Source organism: Ochotona princeps, chromosome 4, assembly GCF_030435755.1.
Source record: "Ochotona princeps isolate mOchPri1 chromosome 4, mOchPri1.hap1, whole genome shotgun sequence".
Lineage (NCBI taxonomy): Eukaryota > Metazoa > Chordata > Mammalia > Lagomorpha > Ochotonidae > Ochotona > Ochotona princeps.
In genome coordinates, this window is record NC_080835.1 from 45,839,507 (window position 1) to 45,858,276 (window position 18,770).

The 18,770-nt window shown below is 47.4% G+C and overlaps 1 long non-coding RNA gene across 1 annotated transcript; it reads right to left on the reverse strand.

Annotated features, from left to right (window-relative positions):
- Positions 1-714: 714 nt before the first annotated feature.
- LOC131480192 (uncharacterized) lies at positions 715-2,038 on the reverse strand. The gene is made up of 2 exons (XR_009245316.1): positions 1,950-2,038; positions 715-943 (listed from the first exon to the last, which is right to left on the reverse strand). It is a non-coding gene; the product is annotated as an uncharacterized LOC131480192 (long non-coding RNA).
- Positions 2,039-18,770: the final 16,732 nt, after the last annotated feature.

An 18,770-nucleotide genomic window follows, 5' to 3' on the forward strand; every position in this document is an offset into this window, starting at 1 on the left:
CCTGTGCGTCTCCTGAAAACCCCTGCCTCTGCAACCAACACTCCTGAAGACGCTGTGCCTCCCCCAACCTTGTTGGAAGATCTGCCTCAGCCTTGGAACCAGGCCCCCACCCTCCTCACTGTCCTATGGGGCTGCTAAAATCCACATCTCTACCCCATTCTCCCATAACCCTCTGGTCTTTTAGGATTTCTGTCATCTCTGCTACTCCTCCACTTCACTCAGATGAACTCATCGTGGTTGAAACTGAATTCCTCACTTCTCCTGCTCCTGGACTCTCCATCAGCCCATTCATAACTCAAAATACATTCACCTGCATTTCCTGTGTCGGTGAGAATCACCACCACCTGCCAAGCCTTCCAAAACAGCAGGAAGTTAACCTTCACTCCTTCCTGCTCCGCAATGTCAAACCCATCAGATGCCAACCAGTTCCTGTTTGACCTCCACCCAGCCACTCTTCTGCATTCTGCAGCCTTATCATAATTCGGGCTATATCACATTTACAAATTTATCCCAGCAATTTCTGAAGGAAATTGCCTCCAATCCCAGCTCCCTCTAACCTAGCCTCCCCGCTATATGTACAAGGGGACCTGTGTTGGTCCCCTACTTCATAATAACATGAATGTGTTGGGTTGTTTTTAATGCCTCACTGTTCTCAGTTCCCACAACAGAGTTTTTTATGATAACCATAAATGGATCATAAGCACTTATTGCTCTTTTTTTAAAGATTTATTTATTTTTATTGCAAAGTTAGATTTACAGAGAGAAGCATAGACAGAGAGAAAGATCTTCCATCCATTGGTTCACTCCGCAATTAGCCATAACCGCCAAAGCTGAGCTGATCTGAAGCCAGGAACCAGGAGCTTCCTCCAGGTCTCCCACACAGGTGCAAAGTACAAGGGCTTTGGGCCATCCTCTACTGCTTCCCCAGGCCACAAGCAGGGAGCTGGAAGGAAAGTGGAGCAGCTGGGGTACGAACTGGCATTCGTATAGGATCCCAGCACTTGTAAAGCAAGGACTTTAGTCACTAGTCTACTGCACTGGACCCAACAGAGATTATTAAAGGTGTCAGGGGTTCAGGAATATCTGTGTCCCCTAAAATTTGACAATATGTATATTTTGCTAGAGAGGAGATTTATGTCTTCCACTGGTTTTTCAAAGGCAGCTATGACTCCCTAAGAATTAATCTTTGGTAATTCTGAACATAGTCTTTTGTATATTCATGGCATTTCCTCTGCTGGTACTTGTTGTCTGAATTCATTGTGCTGATGTCTACCATGTGTTGGTTCATGTGTTAGATGCTAGAAAGAACTTAGGAAATGATCTAAGAGAGTTCTTCTTGCTCTCCTTTTGTTATCTTTCAAGTCTTAGCGCAGGCCTCACCTCTTGCAAAAAGCCTGAGTTCTGTCTTTCGTTATCCCTTGATGCTTTGTGCTGATCTCTTCCAGTTTATAATATAAGCATCTGCCTACACTACCTCCTCTTCCCCAGGTAAGCAACACATGGGCTTAAGCTAACTTTCTACTCCCAGGGCCCAACATAGCTCCTGGAATATAATAAAGATTCAATTTGTTTAACTGAAGAAAAAAATTAGAATATTGATTTTTCTCTTCCTATAAAATGGAAACAAATAAATAACCCATTCCCGACTGCATCTATAGTGTAGTGGGAAAAGTCCCACAATGCAGACCATTCCAACAGTCACTCCCAAATCAAGAGGACTTCGTAGCTGAATCATGTGTCCTTCTACCAAGTCTTGAGAGCCGAATCAACAGCAAAACTGTTCAGGGAGATGGCACGGCTAATAAGTGGGGGTAGCTGCAAAAGTGTCTCCTCCTTGGGCCTTGGGAACAGCCACTGGAAAAGGACCCATGCTGCGTGTTTCCATGAGACACGTCTCTGGGTATCCTGTAGAGTGCGTTCCTCCAGTTCCGTGGCATGTGGCACCTTACCTGGTGACTTACTTCCTCTGACTGCTCACCTGCTTCCAAAGCTCCATGCCCTGCAGCAGGGCACTGCTCACAGGTGTGCAGGAATCGCTCAGAGGCTTCTCCCTTTCACTTTTCTTGAAGTCCATCTCCCCTTCAGGGTGAACCTTGCCTTGGGGAGACCAGGACAGTCACAGCTGGACGACATAAAGTCTCAGTGTCAGTTTCTGAGTTTCAAAATAAGTTTGTGAAATAATTCAGCAGTACCAGCTGGGAGTGCAGGGAAACCCACAATCTGCCAAATAAGCTTTTTGAGGGCAAAAGGGAGAAAAACCAAAAGACAAACCTTAAAGGGGTTAAGATATGACCTTTGTCTACTTTTTTAGAAAAATCATATCCTACTGGGGCTGGCACAATATCATAGCCTCAGCCTACAGCACCAGTATCCCATATGGTTGCCAGTTCAAATTCTAGCTGCTCCACTTCCAATCTTGCTCCCTGCTTGTGGCCTGGGAAGGCAGTGGAGGGATGGCCCAAGTCCTTGGGACTCAGCACCCATGTGGGAGACCCAGAAAAAGCTCCCGGCTCCTGGCTTTGGACTAGCCCAGCTCCAGTCATTGCAGCCATTTGGGGAGGGAATCAGCTAATAGGAAAGTTCTCTCTGTGTATCTCTGTTTCTATCTCTGTAACTCTGCCTTTCCAATAAAAATAATTAAATCTTCAAAAAAAAAAAAAGATATCCTGCAAAAACTATTAGCCAAAACTAAATAGGCCTTTAAAATTAGCTCCAAGTTTAGTGAAAAGAGTTATATTTTAAAATGATTTTAAATAAATATTGTTAAATATTTTAACTTTAAATAATATTTAAATTAATATTTAAAATATTTATATTTTAAAAGTTAAGTGAAACTATAAAGCAATGATCCCATATATCAGAAGGTGAGGCATTCTACATGATAGCTGTCTCCAAAGAGGCCAATGCATTATTAATTTAAAATTTAAAAAAGAAGAGGAAAGTATTGTTTGGGGCAAGCATTATGGCACAGCCAATGACACCACAACCTGCGACACTGGCATCCCAAAAGAGAGCACTGGTTTGAGTCCTGGCTGCTCCACTTCCAATCCAACTTCCTGCTCATGTTCCCGGGGAGAGCAGCAAGCAATCACGCAGATACTTGAGTACTTGTCACCTATGTGGGAGACCTAGATGGAGTTGTAGGCTCCTGACATCACCTGGCCCAGCCCTGCCCATTGCAGCCACTGAGACAGTGAACCAGCAGGTAGAGAGTGTCAGCAGTCCAAGCTCTGCTCAGAACAAACACTTTAAATTCAGTGAAATTAATGGCTTGGGCATTTTTCAGAATAAATCAGAGTTTATTCAAATCATATGTACCCCAAAGGCTACTAACCCTCATCAACAAAGAGGTGCAACCTAGGAAGCATCTACATTAATATCCAAATCTCAGTAGCCTAGAATCCCATCCAGTCATCGAAAGTTTGATGTCTCATGAAGGCCCCCCCCACAAGGTTTCTCACTTGGAGCAGGATTTACATATGAACTTGGGTCAGCTCTCGTCTCCACACATTGCTGGTCTGTACCCATGCAAACCAAAATTGCTCAGGCACCCCCTGCCAGGCCCAGGATCTGGGGTCCCTGCCTGCTGTATGGCACATGGTGACCTGGAAGCTCACCACTGTCACTGTGCAGCCTCAGCCTCAACCATGCTAGGTTCAGACCCCACCCCAAAAGCTGTGCCCCTGGCGGCCACATGGGTGCGGCTCACACCCAAGGGGCAGAGGGAGGGGCCCAGCAAGGACCTCGCTCCCAGGTTCATGTTGAGGTATGCACAGTTTTGTTGAGTAGGGCTTCCTCCCAGTGCACTCAGGAGTCAACTTGACCAGGTCCAGCTCCCCGCTATGTCAGCCTGTATCTCCCCTTTCAGTGACTGCTCCCTCAGAAGGATAAATGGCTTTCCTGACATCAGGCTTGGGTTCAAATCCCTCAAACCATCAGCTGGGAGAGTGTATGCCGCATCCCACTTGTGCACACGGGGGAACCTTCCTTCTCAGCTCCCGGGTGAATCAGTAGATAAAACAAACTCCAGGGAGGAGAAATCAACTGCTAGAGTCTCACTCTGTACCTGCCTAGCTGAGACCGCAGATATGGACACACTAGGTATTGTATTTCCTGATTAGGAAAGCAATTTTAAAGCAGCACCATAAACAAACAACTTAGTGTGTAAGTCCATTCAGCCTCCCTGACCACTCCCCCGCACCAAAGTTCCAACAGTTCCTGGGAGAATGTGCTTAGTTCTGTGGGATTCTTATCTTCTGCTTGCATCTATCTGGCAAACTTTATCTTTGTTCTCCAAGAAGTGGGGGCAGAGATTATCCTTAGACATTGCTGAGTGGAATGAGCCAGATGTACAAGGACAAATTACATGCTGAGGCCCACCTAAACGAGGTGCCTGGAGTAGTGAGACCTGAACAGACACAAAGGAAAAGGGAGTGGCTGGGAGCTGGGGCCAAGGAGAGGCAAGTTGTTCAGCAGCTATGGAGCTCCAGTGTGGCAAAAGGAGAAGGGTCCAGTGATGGATAGTGGTGGGTGGCGCACAGCACCCTGAGTGGACATGACACCACAGAAGCAGACCTCTGAATGCAAGTGAAACAGTCAGCTGGGTGATCTGTGCATTTTCCCACAAAAGGGGAAAGGAAAAAGAGAGGGAGAAGCAAGAAAGGAAGTAAGGGGGGAAAGAGGGAAGGAAGGAGAGACGGGAGGAAGATGAAAAAAAGAAAGAGAAAGGAAAAAAAAGGAGGGAAGAAAGAGAAGATAAAGGAGGGAGGGACAGAAGTACCACACCTGTGGAGTACGTGGAAGGAAACACAGCCATATGGAGACGGGCAAGGGGTCAGGCCAGCCTCTAGAAGCCAGAGAGCACGGCCTTGCCAGGACACCAAGTCAGCACTGTCCACAGAAAAAGCCCTCACATTTTAGCTTTCAAACCACTTCCTGGAGTGGAGGAACCTGCTGTCATTCCAGTCTGGAAGGGTGAAGGGCAGAAGTCAAACCCCAAGGATAAAGAGAGGGAACAGTGGCCCCTGCCTGAAGGGAGATCACTGCCTCCTCAGGGAACAACACGGGGGAGGGGGGTGGCAAGAGCAGGAATCTACAGCTTAGAGAAATAGCAGGGCCTGACCCTAAGCCCCCCTCCCACCCCCACCCTCCCGTTACCCACCAACAGCATGTAGCACCGAGATGCCACATTTTTCAGGGCCTCCAGCTCGGTTCTCAGCCAAACAGAATTCAGACAGAACAAAATAGAAACCGTCAGAGAAGAATGTTCCAGAACTCTCTCATTCCTCACAACTCACACGCCAAAAGCCTCTGACTGAGGGATGCATATCCTCCCGCCCCCGCCCCATCCCACCCTGCACCGAGAAGTCATCTGACTCATCCATGAGGTGGCGGACAAGAATCTGAAAGCAAACACCCTACACTTAGTTCAAGTGCGTCTCCTGCCAGCCTTGGCTGCCAGCCTACCGGGGGCCGCTACAGCCGCCGCCCTCCTTGTGAGCCGTGGTCAGAGACTTATTTTAGGAGGACAGCAGTGGCCACAGCGCATGACACTGGGATTTGCAAGGACACACGCAGAGAACATGTGCAGCCATCTGGCTCTCTTCTGTGCTGGAGGTCAGACATCCAAACTTGTGTTGTGGGGCTTTCTGACCTGACACAGTCATCACTTGGTCCCTGTGTCCTGACCTATTCCAGGAAGAGTCAGCGAAGTGGCCTGCAAGGGAAGGCACGTGGCCTCAGGGGTGAAGCAGGGACAGGCTCCGAGATGGCAAGGACTTCGCAGAGCCAGCGGCCAACTGCACACTGACAGACAGGTCTGTGTGACTAGAGAAACCCGTTCTGTGGCTCAGAGCAACAAGGCTCCCCCAAGGAGAAGTGAGTTTATGACAGGGGAGGCTCACCTTTTGCCTGGATGTGTCAGGAAACCACTTCATAAAGCCTGGCTCCTACCTTTGCTTGCCCAGATGTAAGTCCGAAGAGGAGGGGGGCACTTAAAAGAGTGAACGCTCACAGAGGAGCCAGCTGTTGGGATAGGACCAGGACCAGAGCCTGGGCCCCACAGCTGATCCAGGCTGTGGTCAGATCTGCTGAGAAGCAGCCCGGATCTGCCCACGGCATCTGCTCCACATCTGGGCCTGGTGACTCATCAGCCATGCTCTTCCCCAGCCCTACTTTTTCCGGCAGGCCTGAGCAGGCAGGCCCCAAGATACCCAGACCCCACCACCCACCCAGACTTGTCCATCCACCCAGGCACCCATGGGGGTTTGTCCTTATCTCCAATACATCTTTCCCTTCCTCCTGCCCCCGGCCAGACTCAGCTCTCATTATAGCTGAGCGCTGAGACTGGCTTGCACTGACCTGACCTAGGATGAGAGGTTCCCAGGCTCCCATGATCAGTGTCTGTCCTGGCCCTTTAAGTGTCACAGATCAGCTGGCCCACCAGTGTGAACCACAGGCAGCCCACATTCAAGGCCATCCCTGTTTACGCTGGACCTACTATTTTTGCTCTCACCTCCTGGTTCTCAGATTCCAGCTGCCAGCATTGCCTCTGGTCCCTCCTCTTCGGTGACCCTTGGGCTTCCCTTTTTAGACCACAGTGTCTCACATGTCTCTGGCTCAGCTTGTTTCTGCAGTGCGGGCTCCTCTCCTGGTCTCAGGTGAGGCAGCTGTGCCTCCTTCTGCCGGCATGGCTCCTGGAAGAGGTAGGCAAGAGAATTTGTGCTTGGGGCGCCTGCCTGGCATCTGAGCCCCACTGCCTCCACTCATTCAACTCCAGTCTTTGGGCTTCCTTGGTCGGACTGCTGACCCTCAACTTCGACCCTGATCCTGTGGTCTTTCCCTCAACTAGGACAGCTCCATTCTGGATTTGTTTTCAGAGCCAAGACCCGTCTTGCCCTGGAAACTGCAAGCCGTGTCACTGGGATCAGGATAGAGGAGGGTTTGGGACTTCTGCAGCAAATGGGAGATGAAGGAGTGTGGCGCAGCACTGTGTTGGGCAGATGCTCATGGGACGCAAAGCCTGGAAGAGTTTCTGCACCTAACTGGGAAATTGTCCCACTATGGATGGAGAGATTCGCTCCTTCTTTTTAAGATTTTTTAAAAAGATTTACTTATTTTTATTACAAAGTCAAATATATACAGAGAGAAATATCTTCCATCCAATGATTCATTCCCCAAGTGACCGCAACGGCCAGCGCTGCGTTTATCCGAAGCCAGGAGCCCAGATCCTCTTCCGGGTCTCCCACGTGGGTGCAGGGTCCCAAAGCTTTGGGCTGTCCTCGACTGCTTTCCCAGGCCACAAGCAGGGAGCTGGATGGGAAGTGGAGCTGCCAGGATTAGAACGAGTGCCCATATGGGATCCCGGGGCAAGTTCAAGGCGAGGACTTTAGCCACTAGGCCATGGCGCCGGGCCCTTAAGATTTTTTTAAAAATTGGAATGTCATGTTTACAGAGAGAAGGAGACAGAGAGTATGCGGACTCACTCCCCAAGTGGCCACAACAGTCACAGCTGAGCTGATCAAAAGCCAGGGGCCAGGAACTCTTTCCGACTCTCCTGTGCAGATGCAGGCTCCCAAAGTTTTAGGCCATCCTTGACTGCCTTCCCAGGCCATTAGCAGGGAGCTGGATGGGAAATAGACTAGCCAGGACACAAACTGGCACTCATATGGGATCCCAGTGTATGTAAGAAGAGGAATAGCCACTAAGTCATCATGCTGGGCCCTGTAGAGGTTACTTCTGAGGACAAGCTAGTTGGGCTGCAGAAGGCACAGCACCGAGGCTGGCACAGTGGCATAAAAGCTCATCCTCTACCTGTGGTGCTAGCTTCCCATAGGGGCACCAGTTCAAATCTCAACTGCTCCACTCCCAATCCAGCTTTCTGATTATGGCTTGGGAAAGCAGCAGAGAATGGCCCACACTCGTGGCTTCTGGTTCCTAACTGTGGATCAAGCTCAACTGAGCTGTGGCCATGGTGACCAGTGGATGAAAGGCCTCTCTGTATGTCCTTTCTTCTTTCTGTAAGAATATGCGTTTTGGGTGGAGGTTCCTGGCAAGGGGCGCACAGGCTGGAATGGGGCTGTGTTCTGGTCGGGATACAGTTGTAGCCTCCCTTGGCACAGGTGTGGACTGGGACTTGACACACCGGGCCGGGTCAGACTGTAACACCTTCTGGTGTTCTGGAGGACCAGGGTAGATGAGGGACAGACTAGGCTGGGTTTCAACCCCAACTGAGCCATGTATGTGCTGTATGTGGGTATGGACGAGCCGTGGCTGGGCTGAAACATCCAACAGCAAGAACCAGAATGGGTTGAAGGCCAGTTAAGAAAGGCCACTGTTCCTGCTAGGACAGGAGGTGAACTGAGTAGTGCTGGCCCATGGACCCACTGGTAAGCGCGAAACCTGGCATCAGGAGGGGTTCTGAGGAAGGAGCCTGAGCAGCTCCTCTGACAGGACACAAATCCTACAAATAAGCGCAAGAAGCATGGATGGAAATAGCCCAGAAGAGGTTATGGAAAGTGTCCCACTGTCATACATTTGGCATGGGTTGGGGGCGGACCAGGCTGGATCAGTTCGCATCATCCACTGGCAAATCCGAGCACTGGAGCAGGGTGTGGGTCGAGTCGGGTTCGGTCATGGCAAAAGCAGTACACAACGCAGAATGCCAAGGTGAGGCTGCCTGTGCCAGATGTGACTGCAGCACCCAGCCAGCGCACGTGAGAACCAGGAAGGGAGTGGCAGAGCCGACAGGGGAATAAGGGGTGGTTCCCTTGCTGGATAGCTGCTCCCACTAGAGAGCATGAGCTGGGATGGGGATAGACCACACTAGGCAGGGCTGCAGCACCTGTGTGCCTCATGTAGACCAGATCAGGAAAGAGCCAGAATGGGCGGACTATTCCTACTGGTGCTAACAAAACTAGAGCGGGGGAGAGCTGTTGGGGCTTGACTGTAGCAGAAGCTGGCTCTGGGGGCTAATATGGTCAAGCCCAACCAAAGGGCCACCTGGAAAGGGCATTATCCAGGAGTGAGAGAGACCTGGGAGAGAAATGGTGGGCTCCTTCCTCTAGGGTTACCACTCCCATGGTAGGGCACAAAATAACTAGGACAGGGGACTAGGGTGGCCAGACAGAGAGACATTCAACAACATCCATGAGGGCTGGATAGTTGAGCTGGTTGGAAGGAACTAAGCTCCAATACCCTTCGACATTTACGAGAGCCAAGTGGGATGTGGGGCAGACTGAACTGGTCTGCTGCACATACTGGCAAACCAGGGTGGGGGCGGGCCTGGTGGGGGTTATTGAGGGTTGCTCTGACTGGGTTGTGGCTCCCACTGGTTTGTGTGATGGCTGAGTATGTGATGGGCAGAACCAGGATGGACTGCAACACCCATTGGCTCCAGTGGAATTTGGAGCTGAAGACGGAACCAGCCCAGCAATTGCAACCACCAGCTGACCGGGGAGATGGACTGTGCTAGGTCCTGTACTTGCTAGTACATATAGGAATCTGGTCTGGGAACACCTCAAAGTTTCTTTGGGGATCCCCTCAATCGAAATGGCAGACTCAGATCCTTAACCAAGAAAGGACAGAGAATAGAACAGGTCAATCAACCATCACAGCTCTATGTTGGCAGCGAAACACTGGACAAAGGGAGACTCTATGATGGACTAAGTCAATCAATAGATTCTTCAACAGCCTCATCATGCCTGGAGTGGCGATGGGCAGCGATGCATAACTGGTGAGCTACCGGGACCACTTGAGCAAGGATCTCGGAGCATGCCCTACATCCAGGACTTGGGGTGGGGGGTGGGGGGGGAGAATGGGTGGGGCTTCTCCTCAATATTCCCTTTAGCCCTTGTAACTTTTTACCCTAATCAACAATGTAAAGATTGCCTAAATAAAAAAAAAGATGATAAACACACACATACACACAAGTATATGCATTTCAAATAAAAATAAGTAACTCTAGAAGAAGAAGAAAGAGGAAGAGGAGGAGGAGAAGGTGGGGTGCTTGCTGCTTTGTAAATGTATTCATAAGCAAGAATACCTTGTCTTCCTCAGGTACCATTCAGAAAGCAGGAATGGCTCAGCAACAAAAGCCCCTCTTGTCAGCCAGTCTCTACGTGTGACTTCAGCCTCATGGCTTTCATGGGGGTGTTCCTCTGACCCCTCTACCAGCAAATATAGGAATCTACCCAACATTCTCCACTCCAAATACCTTCATTCCTCCCTTCACACACACACTGAAGCTGCTAAAGCAGGAATCGTATTCTACTTTCTCTCCCACCATCATCACCCCTTCCCCAAGTGTGTGGAGGGGGAGAGGGAGATACCTGAGCTTCCAAGGCCATTTTCCCCATGAATTCCTGGAAGGCCACCAGGTTGTCCTTTCAAGAAATCCTGCAGGCAGCAGCCCTGTTTAATAAGCACACGGTAAGGTAGAAGGATGAGGAGCAGCTACAAAGCATGTAAGACATTTTAGCCATCAGTACTAGGATACCCAAGCATTCCTCACAAATAAGGATGCTTGCAAAAGTCAATGCAGGCTGAACTGGCATCAGGGTGCCTTTTCCAGCCACAGCCATTCCAATCAATGCCTTCTAAAGATCTGGCCACTCGTTTTCTGAGCTCTGGGCCTGTTGACAAGGCTTTTCTGAAACAAACGGAAATTCCTACCATCAATTCACTTTATAATGTCATAAAGCAGCTCAGGCCTTGGCTAGCTCAGCAAAAAAGAACACACCCTCTTGGTGTCTCCGATGAGCTGCCCCTGACAGCAAGAAGATGAAGCGTTAAGCACTAGGAAGAATGGAAAGTTTGGAAGCTGCCTAGTGGCAGGAATGACAAGTCCAAAATCATAACCACTTTGAAAAAAATTTAGTCTGCTGAAAAATAACTATCAAATGCGACGCTGGTAACTTCATCAAGAGCGAAAACGCCCAGAAGAGCAGTTGGCCTGGTGTCCCATAAGACCCCTATGTCTTTTTTTTTTTTTATATTTTTTGACAATCTTTACATAGTTAATTAGGGTAAGGACCTCTATGTCTTAGCAAAAAATTCCCTGTATGGTTAGTCCTAATCCTAATGACTGTCTATACCACAGATCTCGCTTTGTGGGTAGAACCACAGCCAACTATCTTAGAATCTCTTACTCTTCGCTGGAAAGCTAGTGACTTGAATCTTAGTTATCTCATGTCCCAGCCCCATGTTTTGATGATATCTCCATTGTGGCTTTTTAACGCACAAGTTGGCAGTCAATAACATGCTAAAGAAATTTGGCTTTCTTCATCAGTTCTCTCCACATTCTCACATGCTATTTGGCTGGAGTTCAAGAATGGGCTTTTGCCAGAACAGACATCCTGTTCTGGTTGTGTACCTTTGACTCCCATTAACAACTCCCTTCTTTTTTTTTTTTTAAGATTTATTGTATTTTTATTACAAAGTCAGATATACTGAGAGGAGGAGAGACAGAGAGGAAGTGGAGCTGCCGGGATTAGAACCAGCGGCCATATGGGATCAAGGCGAGAACCTTAGCCACTAGGTCATGCTGCCGAGCCCCAACAACTACCTTCTAATAATCCTCCTCATTCATAAAGGCACTTGGCACTGGCCAAGGGCTCTGGCCAGTGGAATCCATTAATCATAACCAGGGGCCTATGGATCTAGTGGAAAGATGGGGGACTTTCAAAGCAAACAGACAAGGTTCGAACCCTAATGTGTGACCTTGAACAAGTCATACCTTTATGACTTTGAGTATTGTTTGTGTGAAAATATTATATCCAAGGTATTGATATGATAAGCAGCAGTATGAACCAACAAAATCAGGTTTTCTGAGTGTCATAAACTAGTTGGCATCTCTGAGGACATTTCTGCTTTGAGAGATCCATCTGAGTGAAAGTTACCAACAAACTTAGACCTTGGGCCTACATTAGGCATAGCAGGTAAAGACCTATCGAGAGGCCTTTCACAGAGATGCCCCCTAGGACATTAGCATTCCATAGAGGCACCAGCACATGTCCTGCAGCTTGCATTTCTTTCTTTTTTAAAAGTCAGATATGCAGAGAGAAGAGACAGAGAGGAAGATCTTCCGTCCATTGATTCAGTCCCCAAGAAGCCACAATGCCGGAGCTGAACTGATCCAAAGCCAGGAGCCAGGAAACTCTTCCGGATCTCCCACACGGGTGCAGGGTCCCAAGGCTTTGGGCCATTCTCAACTGTTTTCCCAGGCTGCAAGCAGGGAGCTGGATGGGAAGCGGGGCCACCAGGATTAGAACTGGCGCCCATATGAGATCCTGGCACATGCAAGACAAGGACTTTAGCCACTACGCTACCTCAGCAGGCCCCAGGTTCTAGTTCTGATCCAGCTCCCTGCTAATGTGCCTGGGAAAGCAGCCAAAGATGGTCCAGGTTTGTGGGAAATCTGGATGACTTACATCTGCCCTGTCTATTGCAGCCACTTGGGAAGTAACTAACAGCTGGAAGACCAATTTCTCTTTCTCTCTCTCTCTCTCTCTCTCTCTCTCTCTCTCTCCCTCCCTCCCTCCCTCCCTCGCCAAACAGGTTTCTTGTTACTGGCCATTTCTCCTTGGTTGGTGATAGCTCCCTGCTGTGTTGTACTCAGGGGAATTCTGAGGTCATATCTGGGCTCAGTGGGTACAAGAGGTGATTTGACATCATGCATGATATACCTGTTGTTGACTGAAAGCACTGAACTTGAAAGTCAATTCCTGCAGCAATTCATACCTACTGAACTATCAAAACCACTTGAGCAAGACCCTCGGAGCATGCCCCACATCAGGGACCTGGGATGGGTGGGAGACTGGGTGGGGCTTCTCCCTTTACCCCAGATACAGGAAAAAAACAATGTGGAAACAATAGTCTTACCCACTTTCCTGTAGTCCTTGGACCTTTGTGCCCTAATTAACCATGTAAAGATTGTCAAAAATAAAGAAAATAAAAGAAAGTCAATTCCTGGGGGAAGGAACATGTATTCCCTCTTGCTTCAATAACAGACAAGAAAAAATAACCTGATCTCAGTGCCTCACAACCACAGACACATATTTCCCACTATACTGAGCGTCAGATTGTGGTTTGGAGTGAGTCTTCGCCTCATTTTTTCTCATTCCATAATTCAGGCAGGAGGATCTGGGACATGCTCTGCTGCGGCAGAAGGCAAACCAAAAACAGCCAAATCAAATTAGGCAACCACATTTAAAATTTCTGCTCCAACATGGCATATCATATTGTTCACATTTCATTGGCCAAAATAAACACTAGGCCCAAGTTTCAGGTCCAAGGGAAGGAAGATTCTAGTCCTTTTCATGGAAGGAGGGTGGGAATGACTACAATTACAGCTGGTTCCTGACTTAACAAAGGCTGGACTTATGATTTTTTCAACTTTATGATGATAAGAAAGCAGTGCTTTCTTGAATTTCCAATTTTGATCTTTTCCTGGGCTAGTCAGCCAAGGCACTAGTGCTCTCTTGTGGTGCTTGGGAACAACAGTGAGCAGCAGCTCCCAGACTACCAAATACCCTAAGGTATAATGTACTGTGCTGCCAGCATTATTTGAATGTTATGTTTGATGTTTTTATATTCCATTAGTGTGACCACCATATCTTCAAAACACCCATCTGTGTGTGCAGGAGGTAGGCAACACTTAACAGTCTTTGCAAGAGGCCAGCATCATGGCGCAATGGGCCAAGCCACTGCTCGCAATGCTGGCCTCCCATATAGATGTTGGGATGCCAGTCTGAGTCCCAGATAATGCTGTTTCTGATTCAACTCCCTACTAACATGCCTGGGAAGCAATGGAGGATGGCTCAGGTACTTGAGCACCCACATAGGAGACCCATGCATCCATTTGGAGAACAAAACAGCAGACAGAAGCCCTCTCTCTCTCCCTCTGTGTCTACCTTTGTATGTGTGTATGTCACTCTGCCTTTCAAATAAATAAATCTTTTAAAATGGGCTTTATATTCAAAGGCTTTGCTCAGTTGTAGGCTACTGTAACTGCTGAGTGCACTTATAACATGGTAGGCTTAGCTAAGATGTCCAGTAGATTAAGCACATTAAATGTGTGTTCAATTTACAATATTCTCAACTTGTATAACGAATTGTTCAAGATGAACTCCACCATATGTCAGGGAGCATCTATAATGTAAATTACTAGTGTGTGAAAAAGATGTCATTAGTCTTCACATTTGTTTTTTCTATTTTTTCCCGTAATACACATGTACTATTATATATACATTGTAAAAGGAAATTTGTAAAATGACAATGTGTCTTTTAAGAATTCCTAAGAAGGCAGTAAGTTGACATCTAAGGAAAAACGGTTTCCTATGCTGATGGAAGGCAGGGTAGAGGAAGAATATAGAGCTCTCCAGAAAAGATGTGGACTTAAAGGGGAAATGACAAGGGAAGAACGCAGATGACAAGTGGGCCCACAATGGGAGCCATAGAATGGCAAAAGCAGCAGGTTGGTGAACAAGCAAGGTGGCACGCAGGGTGTGTCCTTTGGTGATCTGTAAAGACTCAGAGATTGCAGAAAAACAAATGATTGGGTGATGAATGAACATTAAGGTGTCTAGAATGTAAGATCTATAGGATACTGGTAAAGTTGATGGACAGGTATCCTCTAGGAAAGGTTTCAACAGGAAGCCTAGCACTGTTAAACCATGAATAAATACTTATCAAGAAGAGTACCTAGACCAATGTGATGGCCTAGTGGTTAGGTCCTCTCCTTGCATCCACTGAAATCCCATATGGGAACTAGTTCTTCTCCCAGCTGCTCCACTTCCCTTCCAGCTCCCTGCTTGTGGCCTGGGAAAGCAGTTGAGGACGGCCCAAAGCCTTGAGACCCTGCACCCGCGTGGGAGACCCTGCAGAGGTTCCTGGTTCCCAGCTTCGGATTGGCGCAGCACTGGCCATTGCAGTCACTTAGGGAGTGAATCATCGGACAGAAGATCTTCCTCTCTGTCTCTCCTCCTCTCTCTGTATCTGACTTTGTAATAAAAATGAATAAATCTTTAAAAAAAAAAACCTGCTGTGGTTTGCACACTCATGAAGTGAAGCTGAATGGTAGAAACAACAATCAACTCTTAAATGTGTACTCAATATCCCCTCAATCCAGTAAGACTCTCCTATTCAAAATGATGTATATTCTCCTCTTTTTTTTTTAAAAGATTTATTTATTTTTATTGGAAAAACAGATATATGGAGAGGAGAGATAGAGAAGGTTTTCCATCCACTAGTTCACTCTCCAAATGGCCACAATGGATGGAGCTAAGCCAATCTGAGGCTAGGAACCAGGAGCAGCTTCTGGGACTCTCACACAGGTGCAGGGTCCCAAGGCTTTGGGCCATCCTCTACTGCTTTCCCAGGCTGTTAAGTAGGGAACTGGATTGGAACTGGAGCAACCAGAACACATATTGGTGCCCATAATGGATGCTGGCACTTGAAGATGGAGGATGAGCCAATTGAGTCAACACGTCGGCCCCTCTTTTTTCTCTTCTAATTCATTAGTCCCCAAACCTAGCAGATAACCTACTCTGACACTAATTTTTAAAGCAGTTAACAGAACTACCTCCTATTTTCACTGATAAAATTCCAACCTACCCATCCATCATGCATTCTCTTTGTTTCCTATTGTCACAAAGGGAAAAACATTGCTAGCCTGCCCAGATCCCCTTGCCTCCTGCCTTCCCAGGCTTCTCTCTTGCAGTTTCCTCTTTTCCTCCTACATTCTCCCTCCCTGTGGATCACTGGTATTGTCACTGGGGAAGTGGGGAGGGGCAGCACATCCTCTTCTAAGAAGAATCTGGAAATGGCTGAGGATACATTTTGATGTCACCGTGATCGCGATGTCTAGTGATATTGACTTGGGACCAGAGATCCTAATTGTGTTCCATCTTATTTTAAAATGAGAATTTCCTGTTTTAAATTAAGAGTTATTTATACTTTTTAAGATAGAGACAGGGAAACACACAATATCACACACACACACACACACACACATATATCTTCCACCCACTGGTTCATTCTTCAAACAGCCACACAGCTGGTGCTGACCCAAGCTGAAGCCAGAAACCCTGAACTCCATCCAGGTCTCCCACGTAGCAGGGGCCTAAGCTCCTGGGCCATCTTCCACAGGGAGTTGGATCAGAAACAGAGCAGCCAAGACTCTCAATGGTCCAATATGGGATGCTAGGGTGACAAAGAGTGCCTTGACCAACGCCCTGCAATGCCAGCCCCAAGAACCTTTTTAACCTCACAACTTCCTCCAATTATTACCACTTGTTCAAATCCTTCATAGGAAAGCTTCTTAATAGTTTAAAATAGGCCTGGCACAGTGTCCTAGTGGCTAAAGTTCTCGCCTTGAATGCACCAGGATCCCATATGGTCACCGGTTCTAATCCCGGCAGATCCACCTCCCATCCAGCTCCCTGCTTGTGGCCTGGGAAACCAGTCGAGGACGGCCCAAAGCCTTGGTGCCCTGCATCTACATGGGAGACCTGGGGAAAGTTTCTGGCTCCTGGCTTTGGATTGGCATAGCACCAGTCGTTGCAGTCACTTGGGGAGTGGATCACTGGACGGAAGATCTTCCTCTCTGCTTCTCTGTAAATCAACCTTTCCAATAAAAATAAAATAAAAAGTTTTTTTTTTAATGTGACCCTCAAACTTTAAACCCTCCACTGAACTGTCATCTGAGTACAAACATATAACCTTAATTCTAATTTACCAAGTCCTACATAAACTGACCCTTGCCCATTTCTCCATTTGATTTCTCTCTTACCCACACAAGTCTTACTTCTGTTCTTGAAATATCAGTTTTTGACATCTTTATATACAGCAAATGGTAAAGAATTTATTTTATAAGGCCCGGCGGCATGGCCTAGTGGCTAAAGTCCTCACCTTGAATGCACCGGGATCCCAAATGAGTGCAAGTTCTAATCCTAACAGCTCCACTTCCCATCCAGCTCCCTGCTTTGACGGCCCAAAGCCTTGAGACTCCGCACCCTTGTGGGAGACCTGGAGGAAGTTCCTGGCTCCTGGCTTCGGATCAACACAGCATCGGCCATTGTGCTCACTTGGGGAGTGAATCATTTGATGGAAGATCTTCCTCTCTGTGTCTCCTCCTCTCTGTATATCTGACTTTGCAATAAAAATAAATAAATCTTTTTAAAAAAAGAATTTATTTTATGAAATACATGCTTATAGTCCATACTAGTGAGCTGTTGGATAAATTGATTATCCACTGCTTACTATTCTACATCAGGAGCACCTATGATTGGAAAGAGAAAGAACATTATGTATTGATAAAGGAATCAAGCTATCAACAACATATAATCAGTTATAAACACGTATACACTTAACAAGAGTATCCTGAAATATTTGAAGCAAAACTGACAAAATTGGGCCCGGCGGCGTGGCCTAGCAGCTAAAGTCCTCGCCTTGAAGGCCCTGGGATCCCATATGGGCACCGGTTCTAATCCTGGCAGCTCCACTTTCCATCCAGCTCCCTGCTTGTGGCCTGGGAAAGCAGCCGAGGACGGCCCAATGCATTGGGACCCTGCACCCACGTGGGAGACCTGGAAGAGGCTCCTGGCTTCAGTTTGGCACAGCACCAGCCGTTGCGGCTCACTTGGGGAGTGGGTCATCGGACGGAAGATCTTCCTCTCTCTCTCCTCTCTGTATATCTGACTCTGTAATAAAAATAAATAAATCTTTTAAAAAACTGACAAAATTAGTGGAAGAAGCAACAACTCCTCATATCCCCTTTCAACAACATAGAGACTACCTTAAGTGTTAAATCAACAAGGAAATAGAGAACTTGAACAACACTATAAATGAGCTAGTCCTAACAGATATATAGAATGCTCCACCCCTCCAGCAGCAGAATACACATTTATTTTCTCAAGTACAAACAGGACACTCCAAGACGGACCATTTACTAGGCCACAGAACAAGTCTCAATAAATTCTAAAATGTTGAAATCATATCAAGTATCTTTTCCAACCACAACAGAATGAAATCAGATTCAACAACAAAAGGAAATACGGGAACTCACAAATACATGAAAATTTTAAAACATACCCTCTAGCAATCAGTGGGTCCAAGAAGAACTCAGCCAACTTTGGAGATTTCCGCATCTCAGAAATGCAGGAATTGTAGAACCTACCCCCTTAACTCCTTGGAAGAAACAACTTCCAGATGTGTAGGAACTGCTCTGAGACCAAGCCACCCAAACACCCTGTCACACAGCAAGGAGCACTGATGCTCATTCTCGCCAGTTTAAGATTGGTTGGCAGTCACACTTCAGCTGCAGGTTTATGGAGAAGCTGGGAGAGCTGGGCCGAAGGAGCCACAGCCCATGGAGGAATTTTCTTCTGGCTGAGGACAGAAGTGCATAGTGCAATAAGAGAAGGTCTGCAGCATCTCTGAAACCCTACGCTATTTCTTCCCGCATTCCTTGGGCCAAAGCAAATCCCACAGCCAAGCCAAACACCAGCAGGGAAGGGAAGGGAAGGGAGGGGACGTGCACAGGCCCCTCTGATGATAAGGGGTTGTGGGGTAAGGGGAGGAACCTTGGCTGAGCAGTAATCTGTTCTTACACAGGCCCCTGGAAAGAGCTTTAGAAAAGGGTGTGATTCTGACAGCTACAGATGCTGAACAATAATATCTTGTTACTACCCTTGTTGGTTGCATTGTAAATAAGTAATGAAGATGCATCATTGTTCTATTCTTGTTGCTATTGAAAACATTTTTAACTGTAA